The following is a 21,110-nucleotide window of genomic DNA, read 5'->3' on the forward strand; positions in this document are numbered from 1 at the left end:
CTTCTATTCTTGTCAGCGGCACTGGGAATCTGTGTCTCTTTTTGTTGCATCATCTTGCTGCGTCAACTCTCCATGTGTGCTGCGCCACTCCTGGGCAGGCTGAACTTTCTTTTGCACTCGGTGGCTCTCCTTACGGGGTGCACTCCTTGCGTGTGGGGTTCCCCTATGCAGGGGACACCCCTGCGTGGCACGGCACTCCTTGAGCACATCAGCACTGCGTGTGGGCCAGCTCCACATGGGTCAAGGAGACCCTGGGTTTGAACCATGGACCTCCCATATGGTAGGCGGATGCTCTATCCATTGAGCCAAGTTCATTTCCCTAAATTATAATTATTGACTGATATACCTGGATTAATTTTTACCATATCATTTTGTTGTGCTTCCAATGTTTTTTATATAACTGCTTTAAGATATAATTCTTGGGACGTGGACTTGGCCCAGTGGTTAGGGCATCCATCTACCACATGGGAGGTCCGCGGTTCAAACCCCAGCCTTCTTGACCCGTGTGGAGCTGGCCCACGCGCAGTGCTGATGCGCGCAAGGAGTGCCGTGCCACGCAGGGGTGTCCCTGCGTAGGGGAGCCCCACGCGCAAGGAGTGCGCCCTGTAAGGAGAGCCGCCCAGTACAAAAGAAAGTGCAGCCTGCCCAGGAATGGCGCCGCACACACGGAGAGCTGACGCAACAAGATGACGCAACAAAAAGAAACACAGTTTCCCGTGCTGCTAACAACAACAGTGGACAAAGAAGAAGATGCAGCAAAAAGACACAGAGAACAGATAACCGGGGTGGGGGTGGGGGTGGGGAGAGAAATAAATAAATAAATAAATCTTTAAAATGGAAAAAAAAAGAGATATAATTCTTAATATATTATGCCCAACATCTGTCCCTGCAATATCATTTAGGACAGCTCTAAGTCCCGGAAAATGCCCCATCTATCCAGCTGTAACCTACTGATTGTACTGGGGAAGAGTGTAAACTACAATGTAAACTATAATCCATGCAGTGCAGCAGTGCTCCGAAAGGTATTCACCAAATGCAGTGAATGTGCCACAATGATGAAAGAGGTTGTTGATATGGGAGGGGAGGGGGGAATGTGGGAATCTCATATTTTTTAATGTAACATTTTTTGTGATCCATGTATCTTTTTTAAAAAAGACAATTTAATTTTAAAAAAAGAGAGAAAAAAAAAGTCTGAAACTGAGAATCCAGTCATATTTAAAATAACCACAAAATAATTGTTATATAAGACTCTATTTTTAAATTTTTGGTTTTAAGTACTTAATTTCAAAAATTTTCATTAAAAAAAAGCCACCTTTATAAATATTTTTCCATGTTTTCAGTGTTTGGATATAGCACTGCTACTGTTTAACCTCAATAACTTTTCATCTAGAACCATTTACTATAATTTAAAAGAGAAAAAAAAAATATATATATATATATATATCATGCCATATTATTCACATATTTAAAGTGCACAATTCACTGGTTTTTCATATATCACAGAGTTGTACAAACATTACCACAACCAATTTTAGAAAACTTTTATCACTCCATAAAGAAATCCCATTAGAAGTCAGTCCCCATTTCCCTTAACCACCTTCCTACCCAGGCCTGGACAACCACTAAGCTACCTTCTGTCTCTATAGCTTTGCTTACTGTGGACATGCCATACAAATGGAATCACACAATATGTGGTCCTTTGTGACTAATTTCTTTCACTTAGCATAATGTTTTCAGGATTCATCCATGTATCAGTACTTCATTCCTTTTTATTGCTGAATAATATTCTGTTATATGGCTGTATCATATTTTATTTATCCATTTATGAATCATGAACATTTGGGTTGTTTCCACTTTTGACTATTATGAATAATGTTGCTATGAACTTTTGTGTACAAGTTTTTGCATGGACATGTTTTCATTTCTCTTGGGCATATACCTAGAAGCTGGACAGTCACATGTAATTAATTCTATGTTCAACCTTCTGAAGAACCGCCAAACTGTTTTCCACAGCAGCACACCATTTCACATTCCCACCAACAATGTAAGAGGACTCCAATTTCTCTGCATCTTCATCAATACTTGTTATTTTCCCTTTTAAAAATAACAGCCATCCTAGAAGGTGTGAAGTGGTATCTCATTGTAATTTTGATTTGCATTTCTCTGAAGACTACCAATGTTGAGCATCTTTTCAAATGCTTATTGGCCATTTGTGCATCTTTTTTGAAGATATGTCTATTCAAGAACCTTGCCCATTTTTAATTGGGTTGTCTTTTTTGTTGTTGTTGAACTAAGGAGTTCTTTATATATTCTGGATATTAAACCCCTATCAGATAAATGATTTGCAACTATTTTCTCCCTTTCTGTAGGTCTTTTTGCTTTCTTGATAATGTCCTTTGAAGTACAAACGATTTTAATTTGCATGTTTATTTTATCTATTTTTTCATTTGTTGCTCATGTTTTTGGTGTCAGTGAAATAGTTTAGACCAAATTTTGAGAACCACTGCTACAAAGACAGCTCTCTGCTTTGCTCAGAAAGACTGTGTTGTATAAATATAGCACTCCCTTGCTTAAAATACCAATAAATTCAGCTTTCAATTTCAGATATTAAGTGGTAACCTCTTCCATCAACATTATATTTTCTTTCATTGACTTTCCAGTCTTTATTTTTCCCTCATTACATTTTTCCTTCTATAATTTTTACCTGGAAATTTAACTTAATAAAGTTTAAGTTTATCAATATATTTAACTCTCCTACCAAACAATGCAAGGAAAATATTTTAACTCTTAACATTCTCTCTCAGTGTATATGCTATTGATGACTGGTAGACTATACAGTTCCATCCCTTTGTTTTTATAATGCCAAATATTGGACAAAACTGTTTTTGTTTTATTTTTTTTTATTTTTTTTTTTAAAGATTTATTTATTTATTTAATTTCCCCCCCTCCCCTGGTTGTCTGCTCTTGGTGTCCACTCGCTGCATCTTGTTTCTTTGTCCGCTTCTGTCGTCAGCGGCACGGGAAGTGTGGGCGGCGCCATTCCTGGGCAGGCTGCACTCTCCTTTCACGCTGGGTGGCCCTCCTCACGGGCGCACTCCTTGCGCGTGGGGCTCCCCCATGCGGGGGACACCCTTGCGTGGCAAGGCACTCCTTGCGCGCATCAGCACTGCGCATGGCCAGCTCCACACGGGTCAAGGAGGCCCGGGGTTTGAACCGCGGACCTCCCATGTGGTAGACGGACGCCCTAACCACTGGGCCAAAGTCCGTTTCCCTGTTTTTGTTTTATGCAGCTAATGTTTATTTAGATTTACCCATATGTTGACCATTTTCCTTGCTCATCATTCCTTCCTGTATCTTCCTTCTGAAGTTTATACTTTATAAGCAGCTATTGGTAGTGAACTTTCTTCACTGTTTGTCTGAAATGGTCTTATTCTTGAAACACAGTTTAATTGCATATACAGATTCTAGGTTAACCATTTCTTTTTTTTTTTTTTTAAAGATTTATTTTATTTCTCCCCGCCACCCCACCTTCCCATTACCTCCATTGTCTGCTCTCTGTGTCCATGCACTGTGTATTCTTCTGTGTCTGCTTGTATTCTCATTAGGCGGCTCCAGGAGCTGATCCTGGGACCTTCCGGAGTGGGAGAGAGGTGATTACTCTCTTGCGCCACCTCAGCTCCCTGTTCCGCTACATCTTCTTATTTTCTTTCCTCTTTGTCTCTTGTTGAGTCATCTTGCTGCACCAGCTCTCAGCATCAGCTGGCACTCCTGCACAGGGCGGCTTTCCCGTGCTGAGTGGCATTCCCACGCAGGGGGGCACTCCTGTGCGGTGGCATTCCAGCAAGGGCCAGCACTCTGCATGGGCCAGTTAGCCATGTGGGCCAGCTTGCCCTCACCAGGAGGCCCTGGGCATCGAACCCTGGACCTCCTATATGGTAGACAGGAGCCCTATCAGTTGAGCCACATCCATTTCCCGACAGTTCTTTTCTTTAAATTGAATAAAACAGCCTACTGTCCACTGACTTTTATTGCTGCCCTGAAGAGATCAATTATCAATCTGATTGTTGTTCCTTTGAAGGTAACTGGTCATTTTTCTATGGCTAGTTTTTTAAAACAGCATTACTTAAGTAGAGTTGACATACAATAAGCTGCCCATATAAAAGAGGTAAAATTTGATAATTTTTTTTAAAGCTTATGTTTTGTTTTGCTTAAAATTTTTTATTTTTATTTTTTAAAATTTATTTCTCTCCCCTTCCCACCCCCCGTTGTCTGCTTTCTGTGTCCATTTGCTGTGTGTTCTTCCATGTCCGCTTGGATTCTTGTCAGCAGCACCGGGAATCTGTGTCTCTTTTTGTTGTGTCATCTTGCTGTGTCAGCTTTCCCTATGTGTGGCGCCACTCCTGGGCAGGCTGTGCTTTTTTCATGTGGGGTGGCTCTCCTTATGGGGTGCACTCCTTACGTGTGGGGCTCCCCTACACGGGGGACACCCCTGCATGGCATAGCACTCCTCGTGCGCGTCAGCACTGCATGTGGGCCAGCTCACCACATGGGTCAAGAGGGCCTGGGTTTGACCTCTTGACCTCCCATGTGGTAGGCGGATGCTCTATCAGTTGAGCCAAATCCACTTCCCAAATATGATAAATTTCGACATATGTGAAACACCTATGAAACCACTGTTAAGGTAATGAACATATCCATCAATCTCAAAAGTTTCCTTATGCCCTTCTAAATCCACACTTTTTCCCCCACACTCCATCCTATTCACAAGCTATCAAAAACCTGTTTTTTATCACTATAAATACATTTGCATTTTCCAGAATTTTTATATAAATGGAATCATATATTTTTGTGTCTGGTTTCTTTCTCTTAGCATGATTATTCTGAGATTCATCCACATAACTGCATGTGTCAGTAGTTCATTTCTTTTGATTGTTGAGTAGCATTACATGATATGGATATACCATAACTTATTTATCCTGTTGATGTATATATGAGGTGTTTACAATTTTTAACTATTACAAACAAACCTGCTAGGAACATCCATGTACCAGTCTTTGTATGGACATATGCTTTCATTTTTCTTAGATTGGCTAGAGGTTTGTTAGGTGAATGTTTAACTGTAAGAAACTGCCAAACTAGTTTCCTAAATAGTTGTACCATTTTACATTCCCACCAGTGTATAAACATTACAGTTGCTCCACATCCTTGCCAAGACCTGCTAGAGTCTATCTTTTAATTTTGGCCATTCTAAATGGCATAGAGTAGTATCTTACTATAGTTTTAATTTGCATTTTCCTAATGGTGATGTTGAGCATCTTTTCATGTGCTCACATGCCATCAGTATATCTACTGTGGTGGAGAAACTATTCATATCTTTGCCCATTTTTAACTGGACTGTTTGTCTTCTTATTACTGACTTTTAAGAGTTTTTATGTATTCTAGATACAAGTCCTGTGTTGTAGGTGTCTTTTGCAAGTATTTTCTTCCCTGTCTGTAACTTCCCTTTAAATTTTTCTAACAGTTTGTTTTAAAAGATAAAAGGTTTTTACTTTTGATGAAGTCCAAACTATTAATATTTTCCATGCTTTTTGTGCCTTATTGAAGAAATCTTTGCCAAACTCAAGGTCTCCCCTATATTTTGTTCTATGAATTTTATAGTTTTAGGTCTTCCATTTAGGTGTATGATCCATTCTGAATTAATTTTGTCTATGGTGAGAGAAAGGAGTTGGGGTTCATATTTATGCAACTATTATTGAAGCAATTATCATTTCTCGATTGAATCACCTTGGCAACTTCGTCAAAAATCCACTGGCCAGGGAACGGATGTGGCTCAACCAGTTGGGCTCCCATCTACCATATGGGAGGCCCTGGGTTCGCTTCCCAGGGTCTCCTTGTGAAGGCAAGCTGGCCCACGCCCACAGACAGCTGACAGCCTGCACCCACAGAGAGCTGGCACAGCAAGATGACACAACAAAGGGAGACACAGAAGAACGTGGAGCAAATGGACACAGAAAGCAGAGAGCAAGCAGGTGGCAAGTGGGGGGATAAATAAAAAAAATAAATCTTTGAAAAAAACAACCCCATTGGCCATACATGTATAGATCTATATCTGGATTCTCTTTTCTATTCCATTGATTTATGTATCCATCTCTATGCCAACCCACTCTATCTTGATTACTGCAGTCTTAAAATCAGGTAGTATGAATCATCCAACTTTGTTCTTTTTTCAAAAATATTTGGACTATTCCAGGTTCTTTCCATTTCCATGTAAGTTTTAAAATCAGCCTGTCAATTTCTACCAAAAAAAAAAAAAACTTTTTGCAAGTTTGTTGAATCTCAGAATTAGGGGATTTGGTAACTACAGTATTGTGTCTTCTCAGCCACAAACACAGTATATCTCTTAATTTATTTCAACAATCTTTCACTTCTCTCATCAATGTCTTATCGTTTTCAATGCACATGTTGGACATTCTACACCCTAGAAGGCCTTCTTCTGTGTGCTCAGATAGACCATCTTTATTAGTCAGCCAAAGGGGTGCTGATGCAAAATACCAGAAATTGGTTGTTTTTTATAAAGGGTGTTTATTTGGGGTAGGAGCTTACAGATACCAGGCCATAAGCATAAGTTACTTCCCTCACCAAAGTCTATTTGGAGCAAGATGGCTGTCAACGTATGCAAGGGTTCAGGCTTCCTGGGTTCCTACATTCCTGGGGTTTACTTTTCTCTGGGTTCATGGTTCCTTTCTTCCTGGGGCTGGATTCTTTTTCCTCTGGGAGCTTACTTCCTGGGGCTCCAGCTTAAGCCTTCAGTATCAAACTCAAACATCAAAACTCTAACATCAGAAACCCTCAAATCTGTTCTTCGCCATGCCCTAATCATAACTCAATCATGCCCAGGTACAGATCAGGTTACAAGCATAATCCAATATCTATTTCTGGAGTTCATGACCATATCAAACTGCTACACCATCCCTCCAACTATCATGGAATGTATAGGGATACAGAAACAAATACCCAACCGTATTGAGGGAGTTACAAAGAACCCTATGGAAAATAAGATGTCATAATTTTTATTTTACCTTTTCCCCATTTCTCTCCTCCCACCACAATAGAAAGCAACCATTCTATTGTGTTTAATGTATATTCTTGTTTATTTTATGCATGTTACATGTTATACATGAACATACAGCTACATGTTTGAGCTGTATAAGAACATTTCTAGTCTGACTTGCTAAAGGAGGCTGATGCCCTCCCTAGGTTGGGGGGTTAATAATTACATTATTTTTAGTTTTATTCTTTTTTTTTTTTTTAACACATCCAAAGTTGATCAATGCTTTTAGAAATCATGACTTTAATTCAGGGTTGCAAAGTTGTGATACAGCAAGGCCCTGTAATCAGATGTGCACAGTAATGAGAAGTAAAAGGTAGCATGTGGAAATAAATTAATATTTCTTTTTTTTTCCTTTGGAGGGGTCAAACTGCATTCTTCTTTTTTTAATTAAAATAATTTATTTAAGTATATCATTAATACACAACATACAATAACAGTAAGTGTATAACAAAAGTTGTGAACAAAACAAACATGCATAACATCATACAGGGTTCCCATACCTCCCCTCACCACCAATACTTTACATTGTTGTAAAACATTTGTAACAAATCATGAAAGAGCATTGTCAAAGTATTACTACTAACTATAGTCCATCTTACATTTGGTGTATGTTCCCCCAACCCACTCTATTATTATTTTTTTGTTCATAAACCATACAGTTTATCTAAAATGTATAATCGGTGACATTTAGTATAATCACAGACTCATGCATTCATCACTTCAATCAATATTATTATATTTTCATTACTCAAAAAAAAAAAAAACACAACCATAAAACAAACCATCATCATACCTACATGTTTGCACTACTAATTACAAATCCTATTGTGGAAGTTTGAGATTATTTCATGAATTCCGAAAAGAGAAAGATTATGTTTGTAAACTAATCTATTCTTCTGGGTGTGATATCCTTTACTTTAAATTTAGTTGAGGGGGCTTTGATGGGGTTACTTGATAGGCTTGCTCTGAGGTTTTTAACTGGACTATGTCAGTGAGGCGTGACTCAGATTGAGTCCCTGCCCCCTTGCTGGGTCTGATATAAATGGACTCACACAGATGGACATAGAGAAGGACAAGGGAACTGTCATGTGAGAGAAAGACTCCAATTTTGCTTACAGCTGAACTGCAAGGACAGAGGCCTTATGGGACAAGCCCTATGCCAAGAGAGAGAGGACTACAGGATAACTTAGGCAGGAAGCCCCAAGTGGCGCCAAGTGGCTGGGTCCACAGAGCAGCTCAAGAGAGGGTGGTCAGGGAAACGGACTTGGCCCAGTGGTTGGGGCGTCCGTCTGCCACATGGGAGGTCCGCGGTTCAAACCCCAGGCCTCCTTGACCCGTGTGGAGCTGGCCCATGCGCAGTGCTGATGCGCGCGGGGAGTGCCGCCCCACGCAGGGGTGTCCCCCTCGTGGGGGAGCCCCACGCGCAGGGAGTGCACCTGTGGGGAGAGCCGCCCAGCACGAAAGAAAGTGCAGCCTGCCCAGGAATGGTGCCGCCCACACTTCCGGTGCTGCTGACGGCAACAGAGGCGGACAAAGAAGCAGGACGCAGCGGGTAGACACAGAGAACAGACAACCGGGGGAGGGGGGAATTAGATAAATAAATAAATCTTAAAAAAAATAAAATAAAATAAAAATTAAAAAAAAAAAAAGAGAGAGGGTGGTGAGCCCAGAGGGGAAGGCTGAAACCTTGCAGAGATTGGCGGCCATCTTCCTTTACCACACCGGGATAAATAGTAGCTGTGGTGAGAGAGCATCTCTGTTAATACTTCCATTTAGACATTTCATGGCTTTGAAACAAAGCTTTTACCCCCAAATAAATCCCCATTATAACAGCCAACGGATTTACGGTACTTTGCATCAGCAACTCTTTGGCAAACTAAAACACCTATGATGTGCTTTCACCATTTCTATTCATTTTCAAACATATACAAACAACTTTTTGTTTTACCAGTTCTGCACAGATTAAAGCTTAGCTTTCCATTCTCTACCACATTCTGTTCTCTGGTAACTTATATTCTGACTATTAACTCCATGAGTTTGTTCATTATATTTAGTTCATAATAGTGAAATCATGATACATGTCCTTTTCTGCCTGGCTTGCTTCATTCAACATATGTCCTCTAGGTACATCCATGTTGTGAAATGCTGAATAACATTCCAGTTCTTCTGGATATATACCTAGTAGTGGTATTGCCAGGTACATGGCAGATCTATATCCAACTTCCTTAGAACCACCAAATAGGCTCTCGAGTGGCTATACTATTCTACATTCCCACTAACAGTGTACAAGCATTCCTATCTCTCCACATCATCTTCAACACTTGTAATTTTCTGTTTTGTTAATAGTGGCAATTCTAGTAGGTGTGAAATGATATTTCCTTATAGTTTTGATTTGCATTTCCCTAATAGCCAGTTATGTTTAACATTTTTTTCGTGTGTGTGTGTGTTTTACACCATTTGTGTTTCTTCTTTAGAAAAATGTCTATTCAGGTCTTTTGCCCATTTTTTAATTGGGTCATTTGTCTTTTTTTTTTTAAAGATTTATTTTATTTAATTCCCCCCCTCCCCCAGTTGTCTGTTCTCTGTGTCTATTTGCTGCGTCTTGTTTCTTTGTCCGCTTCTGTTGTCGTCAGCAGCACGGGAAGTGTGGGCGGCGCCATTCCTGGGCAGGCTGCACTCTCCTTCACGCTGGGCGGCTCTCCTTACGGGGTGTACTCCTTGCGCGTGGGGCTCCCCTACGCGGGGGACACCCCTGCGTGGCAGGGCACTCCTTGCGCGCATCAGCACTGCGCATGGGCCAGCTCCACACGGGTCAAGGAGGCCCGGGGTTTGAACCACGGACCTCCCATGTGGTAGACAGATGCCCTAACCACTGGGCCAAGTCCGTTTCCCTCATTTGTCTTTTTTGTTGTTGAGTAGTAGTATCTCTTTATAGATCATAAACATTAGACCCTTGTCAGATGTGTGATTTCCAAATATTTTCTCCCATTGAGTAGGCTGCCTTTTTATCCTCTTCACAAAGTCCTCTGAGGTGAAAAATTGTTTAATTGTGAGGAGGTTTCCATTTATCTAATTTTTTCCTTTGTTGCTCGTGCTTTAGGAGTAAGGTTTAAGAGACCCCACCTACTACAAGGTCTTGTAGATGTTTCCTACATTATCTTCTAGGAAATTATGGTCCTGGATTTTATGTTTAGTTCTTCGATCCACTTTGAATTGATTCTTGAATAAGAAGATAGGGGTCCTCCTTCATTGTTTTCGTTATGGATATCCAGTTCTCCCTGCAGCATTTACTAAAGAGACTATTCTGTCTCAGAAAAGTAGACTTGGTAGGCTTATCAAAAATCAGTTGACCTTAAAGGTGAAGGTCTATTTCTGAACTCTCAATTTGATTTCATTGACCAATGTGTCTATCTTTATGCCAATACCATGCTGATTTGACCACTGTAGTTTTATAATACACTTCAAGGTCAGGAAGCATGAGTCCTCTGACTTTGCTCTTCCTTTTTAAGATGTTTTTGTCTATTTGGGACCCCTTTCCACTCAAAATAAATTTGGTAATTGACTTTTCTATTTCTGTAAAGTAGGCTGTTGGAATTTTTATTGGGATTATGTTGTAGATTTAAATCACTTGGGTAGAACTGACATCTTCATGATGTTTAATCTTCCAATCTATGAACATGGAATGTCCTTCCATTTGTTTAGGTCTTCTTTGATTTCTTTTAGTAGTGTTTTGTACTTTTCTGAATATAGATCCTTTACATTCCTGGTTAAATCAATTCCTAGGTATTTGTGTCTTTTTGTTGTTATTGTAAATGGAATATTTTTCTTGATTTCCTCCTTAGCTTGCTCATTACTACTGTATAGAAACACTACTGAATTTTGCATGTTGATTTTGTATACTGCCACTTTGCTAAACTGATTTATTAGCTCTAATAGCTTTGTTGTAGATATTTCAGAATTATCTAAATACAAGATCATGTTATCAATGCATATTGAGGGTTTTACTTCCTCTTTTCCAATTTGGATGACTTTTATTTCTTTTTCTTGCCTAATTGCTCTAGCTAGAACTTCTTGCACAATATTGAATGACAGTGGTGACAGTGGGCATCCTTGTCTTGTTCCTGATCTTAGAAGAAAAGTTTTCAACCTCTCCCCATTGAGTATGACATTGGCCATGGGATTTCCATATGCCTTTTTTTGTTGTTCAGGAACTTTCTTTCTATTCCTATCTTTCAAAGTGGTTTTATCAAGAAAGGATGCTGGATTTTGTCAAATGCGTTTTCTGCATCAATCAAGATGATCATGTAGTTTTTTTCTTTCGATTTGTTAATGTGGTGTATGGCACTAACTGGTTTTCTTATGTTGAGCTACACTTGCATATCAAGAATAAAACCCCTTGACTTTGGTGTATAATTGTTTTAATGTGCTGTTGGATTCAACTTGCAAGTAATTTGTTGAGAATTTTTGCATCTATGTTCATTAGAAAGATTGGTCTGTAATTTTCCCTTCTTGTAGTGTCTTTATTTGGCTTTGGTGTTAGGGTGATGCTGGCTTCATAAAATGTTTTGGGTAATTTTTCATACTTTTCAATTTTTTGGAAGTGTTAAAATAGAATTTGTATTAATAATTCTCAAAAATGTTTGGTAGAATTCACCTGTGAAGCCATCCTGGACTTTTCCTTTTTGGAAGATTTCTGATGACTAATTCAACCTCTTTATTTGTGATTGGTTTGTTGAGTTCCTATATTTCTTGTAGTGACAATGTAGGCTATCTGTGCATTTCTCAAAATTTGTCTATTTCATCTATGTTGTCTAATTTGTTGGCATACAGTTTCTCATAATATCCTCTTATGATCCTTTTTATTTCCGTGAGGTCAGTTTTAATATCCCTCTCTCATTCTTGATTTTATTAAGTTGCATCTTCTCTTTTTTTCTTTGTTAGTTTAGCTAAGGGTTTGTCAATTTTATTGATCTCAAAGAACCAGCTTTTGGTTTTGTTGATTCTCTATTGTGTGTTGTTGTTTTCTCAATTTATTTTTGCTCTAATCTTTGTTATTTGCTTTTAACATAGGCATTTAGGGCTAAAAATTTCCCTCAGCACTGCCTTTGCTGTTTCCCTTAAGTTTTGTGGGTTTTTTTAAGGTTTTATTTTATTTATTTCTCACTGTGTTCCCCCTCCCCCCGTTGTCTCCTCTCTTGTGTCCATTCACTGTGTGTTCTTCTGTGTCCTCTTGCATTCTCGGTAGCATCGGGAATCTGTGTCCCTTTTTGTTCCATCATCTTGCTGCATCAGCTCTCTAGTGTATAGCACCACTTCTGGGTGGGCTGGGCTTTTCTTGCGCAGGGCAGCTCAATGCAGGGCTCACTCCTTGCGCATGGGGCTCCCCTATGCGGGGGACACCCTTGCGTGGCACAGCACTCCTTGTGTGTGGCAGCGCTGCACGTGGGCCAGCTTACCACATGGGTCAGGAGGCCCTGGGTTCGGATCCGGGACCTCCCATATGGTAGGTGGATGCTCTATCAGTTCAGCCACGTCTGCTTCCCTCCCTTAAGTACTGATAAGTTGTGGTCTCATTTTCATTCATCTCAAGATATATACTAATTTTTCTGCAATTTCTTTTTTTATTGTTTAGGAGTGTGTTGTTTAGCTTCCATTTATTTATGAAATTTCCCCTTTTCTGCCTTTTATTTATTTCCAGCTTTATTCCATTATGATCAGAGAATGTGCTTTGTATAATTTCAATCTTCCTAAATTTATTGAAAGCTGTTTTGTGGCCCAATATGTGGTCAATCCTGGAGAAAGATCCATGAGCACGACAAGAATGTATAACCTGCTGTTTTGGGGTGCTATGTTCTGTATATGTCTGTCAGATCCAGCTCGTTTATCATAATTCAAGTTCTCTGTTTCCTTGTTGATTATCTGTCTAGTTGTTCTATCTATTGATGTGAGTGGCATATTGAAGTCTCCAGCTGTAATTGTAGATATGTTTATTTCTCCTTTCAGTTTTTCCAGCATTTGCCTCATGTGTTTTGGGGAACCCTTAAGCCCCCACCTCAGGTAACTACTGATCTGCTTTTATTTTTTTTTTGTTAAGATTTATTTATTTATTCCCCTCCACCACCTTGCTGCTTGCTTGCTATCTGCTCTCTGTGTCCATTTGTTGTGTGTTCTTCTGTGTCTGCTTGTCTCCCTTTGTTGTCATCTTGCTGCGCCAGCTCTCCGTGGGCATGAGCTGTCAGCTCTCTGCGGGCATGGACCTCAGCTCTCTGCAGGTGCAGGCCAGCTTGCATTCACAAGGAAGCCCTGGGACGTGAACCCAGGGCCTCCCATATGGTAGACGGGAGGCCAATCGATTGAGCCACATCCGCTTCCCCTAATCTGCTTTTAGACACCAACGATTAGTTTATATAAATGGAACTACACAATATATACTCTTGTGACTAGTTTGAGTTCGATACTCACCCATGTTGTTGTGTATATCAAGTTTGTACCTTGTTTTGCTGAAAAATAATCTATTGTGTGAATATACCATATTTTGTTTATTTGTGTACCTGTTAATAGACATATGTGTTATTTCCAGTTTAGGGCTATTGTAAATAAAGCTGCTCTGAGTACTCATGTACAGATCTTCATGTAGACATATACTTTCACCTCTCGGGTGAATTATCTCTCTGATAATTTCTGTGAACTATATATAAAAGCATATTTGGCATATGTATGTTTATCTTTTTAAGAAACTGCCTAATTAGATTTTAACATGGTTAAACCATTTTACATTCAGGACAGCAATGTATGAGAGTTCCTGTTGTTTTTTTAAAACCTAAGTTATCCTAATGGGTAAGTAGTGTTATCTCATTGTGGTTTTAATTTGCATTTCCCTAATGACTAATAATGCTGAGAATCTTTTCATGTGTTTATTGGCCATTCCTATATCTGCTTTTATAAAGGATCTCTTCAAATCTTTTGCCTATTTTTTATTGAGCTGTTTTCCCTCTAATTTATTAAGTTGTAAGAATTGTTTATATATTTTGAATACAAGACTTTTGTCTGATACACACACAGAGTGAATATTTGTTCCCATGCTGAGGCTTGCTTTTTCATTTTCTCTATAGTGTCTTTTGAAGAGCAAACTTAAAAAATTTGGTAAAGCTGAAAATATCAATTTTTTAATTTTATGATTCATGCTTTTTATATCCAATCTAAGAAATCTTTATATTTGTATAGTTTTTCTTTACAAAAAGGCATTGTTATTGGTTTTGTTTTGTTTTTTACTCAAACTATATTTTTTAAGTTCCATCCATGTTGTCTTGTGTATATAAATAGTCTGTTACTTTTAACAGCTGCATATAATTTCATTATTTAAAAAAACCTACTTTTTGCCTCTTCCTCCCTACCCCCAGGATGGAAACAAATTTGGTCACCAACTCCCTGCATCCACAAGTAATTCTGCTAAAAATCCATATGCATCTCTGATCATTTCTGTGGACTAATATATAAAGGGATTTGCTGAGCTATAGTATATGCACATTCATAAATTGACTAAGTATTGTTAGATTGCTCTCAAGAATGGCTACACCAGTTCTCTTGCCCATTAGCAATGGACACAGGTTACTATAGTCTTATATTCCTGTCAACACCTGAGATTATCCAGCTTTCTAATTTTTTGTCAGCCTAAAAGGTAAAGGTGGGAAGCAGACATGGCTCAACTGATAGAGCGTCTGCCTGCCATATGGAGGTCTAGGGTTTAAACCCAGGGCCTCCTGACCCGTGTGGTGAGCTGGCCCACACGCACTGCTGCCACGTGCAAGGAGTGCCGTGCCATGCAGGGGCACCCCATGCTAAGCAGTGTGCTCTGCAAGGAGAGCCACCCCACATGAAAAAAGTGCAGCCTGCCCAGGAGTGGCACCACACACACACGGAGAGCTGATGCAGCAAAATGACGCAACAAAAAAAGAGACAGAGTTTCCCAGTGCAGCCGGATAATGCAAGCAGACGCAGAAGAACACACAGAGAATGGACAAAGAGAGCAGACAATGGGAGGAAGGGAGAGAAATAAATAAATCTTTAAAAATAATAATAAAAATAAAAGGTAAAAGGTGATACTCTTTTTTAATTTGAATATTTCTTGTAGCCCATATGTTTGGCCTGTTGGGTTTCTGTTTCTGTAAATTGCCTGTTCCAATTCTTTGTCCATTTTTCTACTGGGTTGCTGCCTTTTTTCTCTGTAATTTATGTGAGTTCCTTGTAAATTCTAGATATCAGCTTTTGTAGATGTTGTTAACTGAAATTTTCTTTTCCCAGTTTATTATCTATATATGAGTTTGACTGATATCATTAATAGGACAAAAATGCCTAATTTTTATACAGCTCCATCAATTTTTTTGCCTTATGCCTTCTGCTTTTAAGGTTTTGTTTAGTCCCTCCCCATACTTAAGACATGAAGATATGTTCTTTTGTTTTCTCCTATTAACTTTCTAATTTTACCATTGTCATTTAAATCTTTAGCTCACCTAAAGGTTATATTTATACATGGTATTAGGTATTGATCCAGTTTTATTCAACTCCATCTAGTAAGCCAGTATATCCTTTCCTATTTTATTTGTGGTACCACCTTTATGCTCTATTAAATTCCTACATATATATGGTTTTTATCTCTGAGCCCTCTATTTTTTACATTAGAAAATGCTATTCTAGCATCAACACTATTTTTAATAGTATGGCTTTGAGGATGTTTAATATCTGGTAAGGCAAGTCTCCCTTCTTTTAACAGAGAAATAAAGCTAGCCCATAATTTCAGTATATCTGGGACAGTTCCTTTGATGAACTGTGGTCCCTAAAGGTGGCTGGGTAGACAAAGAGTCAATAAACTGAGAATGGACCAAGCCAGGAGCAGGGTCTGAGTATGAGGGGTGCAGTGCTTCCAGGTATAGCGAGGCTGTGCCTAAGTATCCTCCAACCCAGCTGCAGTCCTCCTAACCCAGGACCCTTGTGAATTCTGACAAGACTATAATATAAAAAGAGAGAAACAGGTTGCCAAGGTCCAACTGGGGGAAGCCCTTTCAGAAAGAGTAGCTCTGAGAAGGAAGATGCGTTTTCCTCAGGCCACATGGGGCCACAAGTCTAGAAGAGATCGGCTGTAACATGAAGTTTAGAACATGAGATAAGCAAGGATGGCAAAAAAAAGTCGATTCCAGAAGAGAGGGAACAGAGCTATTTGCATTCCTCCCGTTCTTAGAACAAGTGATGGCTCTTAAGGTACGGTCAATGGCCTAACTAATGGGTTCTTTGGGTGGCCTACACACTGATCTCAAAATGCAAGTTTTTTATTTAACACACAGAATTATAACACAGGTCCAAAAGCTTTTTATTTTTATTTACAATGAAGCCCAAGTTACTAGAAACCCATAAAGTAAATTACTGAGTTAAGAAAATCTGGTAAAGGTAAAACAAAAATTAGCATTTTACTGGAATTTACTGCAAACTCTCAACCAATATTCCATTAAAAAACATGGATGCCATGCAGTATTTGGCTAGGCTGTGCAATACTATCACTTACGCCCACAGGTAGAAAGAATTCCTATAAATTTCTGAAATACACTGTTAGTATACCATCAATGCTATTTTGAATTGGACATAGCATGTAAATAATATTATTTTCATATATAAATTTGGGCTAGCTTAGTCATTAATTCAGTTTGTCGTAGGTTGTTTAATTATTAACTCTACAATGAGTATTGATGCCTATTTACATCAATAAGATTTCTAATGTAGTTTTCCAATAACAAGACCTCAAGGCATATGTGAATAATCTCTTAAAGCAGATTTATAATCCTCCAAAATTTGTTTGTAGAGGAATACTTCCTCCATATCACCCAGTTCTTTTTCCACTGAAAAATGAGAAGGCATGGAAAAAGTGAACCAAAAGGTCTTTTGCCCTAAGTTTGCCATATTCAAAAAAGCATGTGAGAGAATAACTGTAGGAAAATATCCCAGGAAAAGGGATTTCAAGTTTCAGGCAGTTGGGGAGTGTGGGGGGTGGAATCAGAACATTCATTCAGTTATCAAGTATTGTTATTAAGAGAACAGGCTTTGGTTTTCTTTCTTTCTTTCTTTCTTTTTTCTTCTTTATTTTCTTTTAAATGATACATTAAAAAAATATAGGGTTCCCATTTACTCCCCACCCCCCTACCCCACTCCTCCCACATCAACAACCTCTTCCATTATTTTGGCACATTCACTGCACCTGGTGAATACAATTTGGAGCACTGCTGCACCACATGGACACTCTCCCCCATTCCCCCAGTGGGCCATTACAGGACACAGTGTTCAGCATCTGTCCCTGCAGCACCACCCAGGACAACTCCAAATCCTGAAAATGCACCCACATCATATCTCTTCTTCCCTCTCCCTACCATCAGCAGCTACTGGGGCCACTTTCTCCACATCAATATTACTATTTCTTCCCTTACTGATCACAATAGTTCCCCAGCAGAACACCAGTAAGTCCACTCTAATCTATATTCCTCCAACCTGTGGACTCTGGGATGGTTAAGTAAGAGGACAGTTTTTGAAGTCAAGAAACGTTTATTTCAAGTCCTATCTCCAACAGTAACCAACTCACCTAAACTTCTATTTTCCCACCTGTAAAATGGGACAGTAGCATAGGAAAATCCTACCACTCCATTTGTGGGATCTCAAACAAGGCTAATTTGCTGAGCTTCAATAGTTTTATCTTTAAAATGTGGAAACACTGCCAAATATACTTAGTAGGGATTAAATAAGATGATACAAACCCAAGTGTCCATCAACAGATGAATGTTTAAACAAAATGTATAAGCATTCAATGGAATATTATTCAGCTGTAAAAGGAATGAAGTTCTGATACATACAACAATATGGATGAACCCTAAAGACATTATGCTAAGTAAAGTAAGTCAAACACAAAAGGACAGATACTGTATGATTTCACTTACATGAAATAACTAAAATACACAAAATCATAGAAGCAGATAGTAGGTTACAGGTTCTTTGGGGCAGGTGGTGAGGGCAAGGCAAGGGTATGAAGGAGGAAATGGGAGTTACTGTTTGATGAATGCAGAGTTTCTGTTTGAGGTGATGAAAAATTTGGAGTAATGATGTTGGTGATGGTAGCACAATATTGTGAATGCAATTAATAACACTGACTTGTATATTTGAAAGTGGTTAAAATGGGAAATTTTGAATTGTATATATAGAAGTTTTATACAAAAGATAATCATATTTCTCATACTTTTATTTTATAGTTTCTGATTTGGTGTTGTGCTAAGAAATCTTTCTCAACCCCAGTATTATATTCTTTATTTTCTCCCAGTATTTTAATTTTAATTTTTACAATGAAAGTTTAATCCATCTGGCATTTATTTTTGAGTAAGGCATATGAAAGGGACCGAATTTAAATGCTCCTAAATAAAGTAGGCACTTGTGTCAAAATTAAAGAGTCCATCCTTTTCCCCTAAATATGAAAGATGAATCTATCACATACTAAACTTCCATATGCATTCCAGATAACAGATATATTAATTTCTTCCTGTGTTAGTATCACAGCTTCAATTACGGTAACTTCACAATACATTTTTTTTTCCATGTCCCCCCATTCACAATTTAGACCAGGCACAAGGCCTGGGCTGAGGTGTATGATTATGGGGTCAGCTCACTCTGCCTCCTTTTTCTATACAGCCAGTGCAAGAACACAGCCTGTTGTAAGCAGCAGGAGGCCTTCACAATACATTTTGATATCTGGTAGGACAAGTCCTCAATTTTTTTTTTAAAGAAGCTTGAGATTACATAAATATTTTTAAAGAATTTTAATGAGGTTGACAAAAATAATTTACATAAAAATAAAATTAACATATTTAACTGTATACATCTCTTTACTCTTGACAAATGAATACATCTATATAACCATAATCCAATCAAGATAGATAACATTTCCATCACCCAAGAAAGTTTCCTCAAGCTCCCATCATCCCTTACCTCAGGCAGACACATTGATCTGATTTCTTTAACATAAGATTAATTTGGCCTGTTCCATAAATGTCATATAAATGGAATCATAATATATATATTTTTATCTTGTTTCTTTTACTCAGCATATCTGTGGGATTCATCGTGTTGCTGCTGGTTTCCTTTTAACTGCTAGGTAATTTTCCACAGCATGACTAAACCACAATTTGTTTATCCAGTCATCCACTGGTGGCCATTTGGGTTGTTCCTAATTCCTGGCTATTATTAATAACACTTCCATGAACATTTGTTTACAAGTGCTTTTGTAGATATAGGTTTTCATTTCTCTTGAGTAAAAATATCTAATCACATTTAAAGATCTTTTATTGTCTTCTGATCTCTGTTGTTTATGGTGAGAAGCCAGTGTTCATTCTTACCTCTGTAAGTAATGTTTCCATTTCTCTGTCTGCTTTCAAGATTTTCTCTTTGTTTTTGTTTCCACAAGTTTGATTAAGATGTACCTACTCTTTTCTCCCCAGTATTTATCCTGGTGGGGGCGTTGCTAAGCACCTTGGCTCTGTTATCAAATTTTAGAAAATTCCAGCCATTATTTCTTCAAATATTTTTTCTGTCCAATTCTCATATATGTTAGAATATTTGATATTGTTTCACAGGTCCCTGAGGCCCTGTTCATTTTTCTTCAGTACTGTTTCTTTCTGTTGCATTATCTTCTATTTCTATCTATAAAAATCTACCTATATCTGTCATTTCTATTGTACTATAATTAAATTTACGGACTTCCTTCTGCTATATCCAATTTGCAGTTAAGTGAATTTTTCATTTCAGTTATTTTTCTTTTCAGTTCTAGACTTTGCATTTGGTGTCTATAGTTGCCATTTCCCTGCTGAGACTACATGTTGTTCACTATACTTTCCTTTAATTCTTTGAACATATTCATAAGTGCTTTGTCTATTAAGTCAAACATCTGGGCCATGTTATCTATGGACTTACTTTTTCTTAAATATATATATCACATTTTTCTTGGTTTTATGTGTGTATGTGTGTGTGTGTATATCTAGTAATTTACTGAATATTGGGCACTGTGGATAATATACTGTCATCTATCTCTGAAGAGTATTGATTCTTATTTTAGCAGGCAGTTCAGTTACTGGTTGATCATCTGAACTTGCGTAGCCTTGGTTTTATGCTTTTTTTAGTATGGATTTCAGGAAGGCCCATAGTATTTTCTGACCCCTCTAACTTGGTGAGGCTTGGTTTTAGGCTTTGCTAGGGCAAGTCCTGAGTAGGTCTTACCCTAGGGTAAGATCTTTATTTCTAAGGCCTGACCTATCTGGTGTCTGAACTGAATATCAGGGATGTTAACAAATTGTTAATGAGACCTTTCCACTCGGGCAGAGCTAAAACTTTAATGTCCCTGGCCCTGAACTCCCCTCAACACTCTTTGGCTTCTAATATATCTTTACTTTTCTTTTTAATATAAGGTATTTCTTTTTCTGCACATACTTACCTACAAAATTTACAGAAAATAAAACAACACTGAATATAAAGAATACCCTCTTAAGACATTTTAGAACCAGAGGGTTTTATTTCTGCAGTTCAAAGAATAAAATTTATATGTGTGTGTGAAAGCCAAGATAGACACATTGTAAGTTAAATGGCAGCCTTGTTAAAAAGTTTTTGTCCTGTTTTTGGATTTTCATCCTTATGTTAAATGCAATTTAAAAGATTGTTCATGAAATAATTTAAACCTTTTCAAAATCTTATCAACAGGGAAGCAGACTTGGTCCAATGGATAGGGTGTCCGCCTACCACATGGGAGGTCCACAGTTCAAACCCCGGGCTCCTTGACCCATCTGCAGCTGGCCCACATGCAGTGTTGATGTGTGCAAGGAGTGCCCTGCCACGCAGGGGTGTCCCCCGTGTAGGGGAGCCCCATGCGCAAGGAGTACGCCCTGTAAGTAGAGCCGCCCAGTGCAAAAGAAAGTGCAGCCTGCCC

General features: G+C 38.6%; 1 protein-coding gene and 1 non-coding gene across 7 annotated transcripts in view; both read right to left on the bottom strand.

The window, feature by feature from the left end:
* The window catches only part of ST3GAL3 (ST3 beta-galactoside alpha-2,3-sialyltransferase 3), a 319,352-nt gene that overhangs the window by 245,635 nt on the left and 52,607 nt on the right, over positions 1-21,110 (bottom strand). The window lies entirely within an intron of this gene.
* Positions 18,731-18,866, bottom strand: LOC111765444 (small nucleolar RNA SNORA51). Its single transcript, XR_002797787.1, has one exon. It is a non-coding gene; the product is annotated as a small nucleolar RNA SNORA51 (small nucleolar RNA).

Source organism: Dasypus novemcinctus, chromosome 9 (assembly GCF_030445035.2).
Source record: "Dasypus novemcinctus isolate mDasNov1 chromosome 9, mDasNov1.1.hap2, whole genome shotgun sequence".
NCBI lineage: Eukaryota > Metazoa > Chordata > Mammalia > Cingulata > Dasypodidae > Dasypus > Dasypus novemcinctus.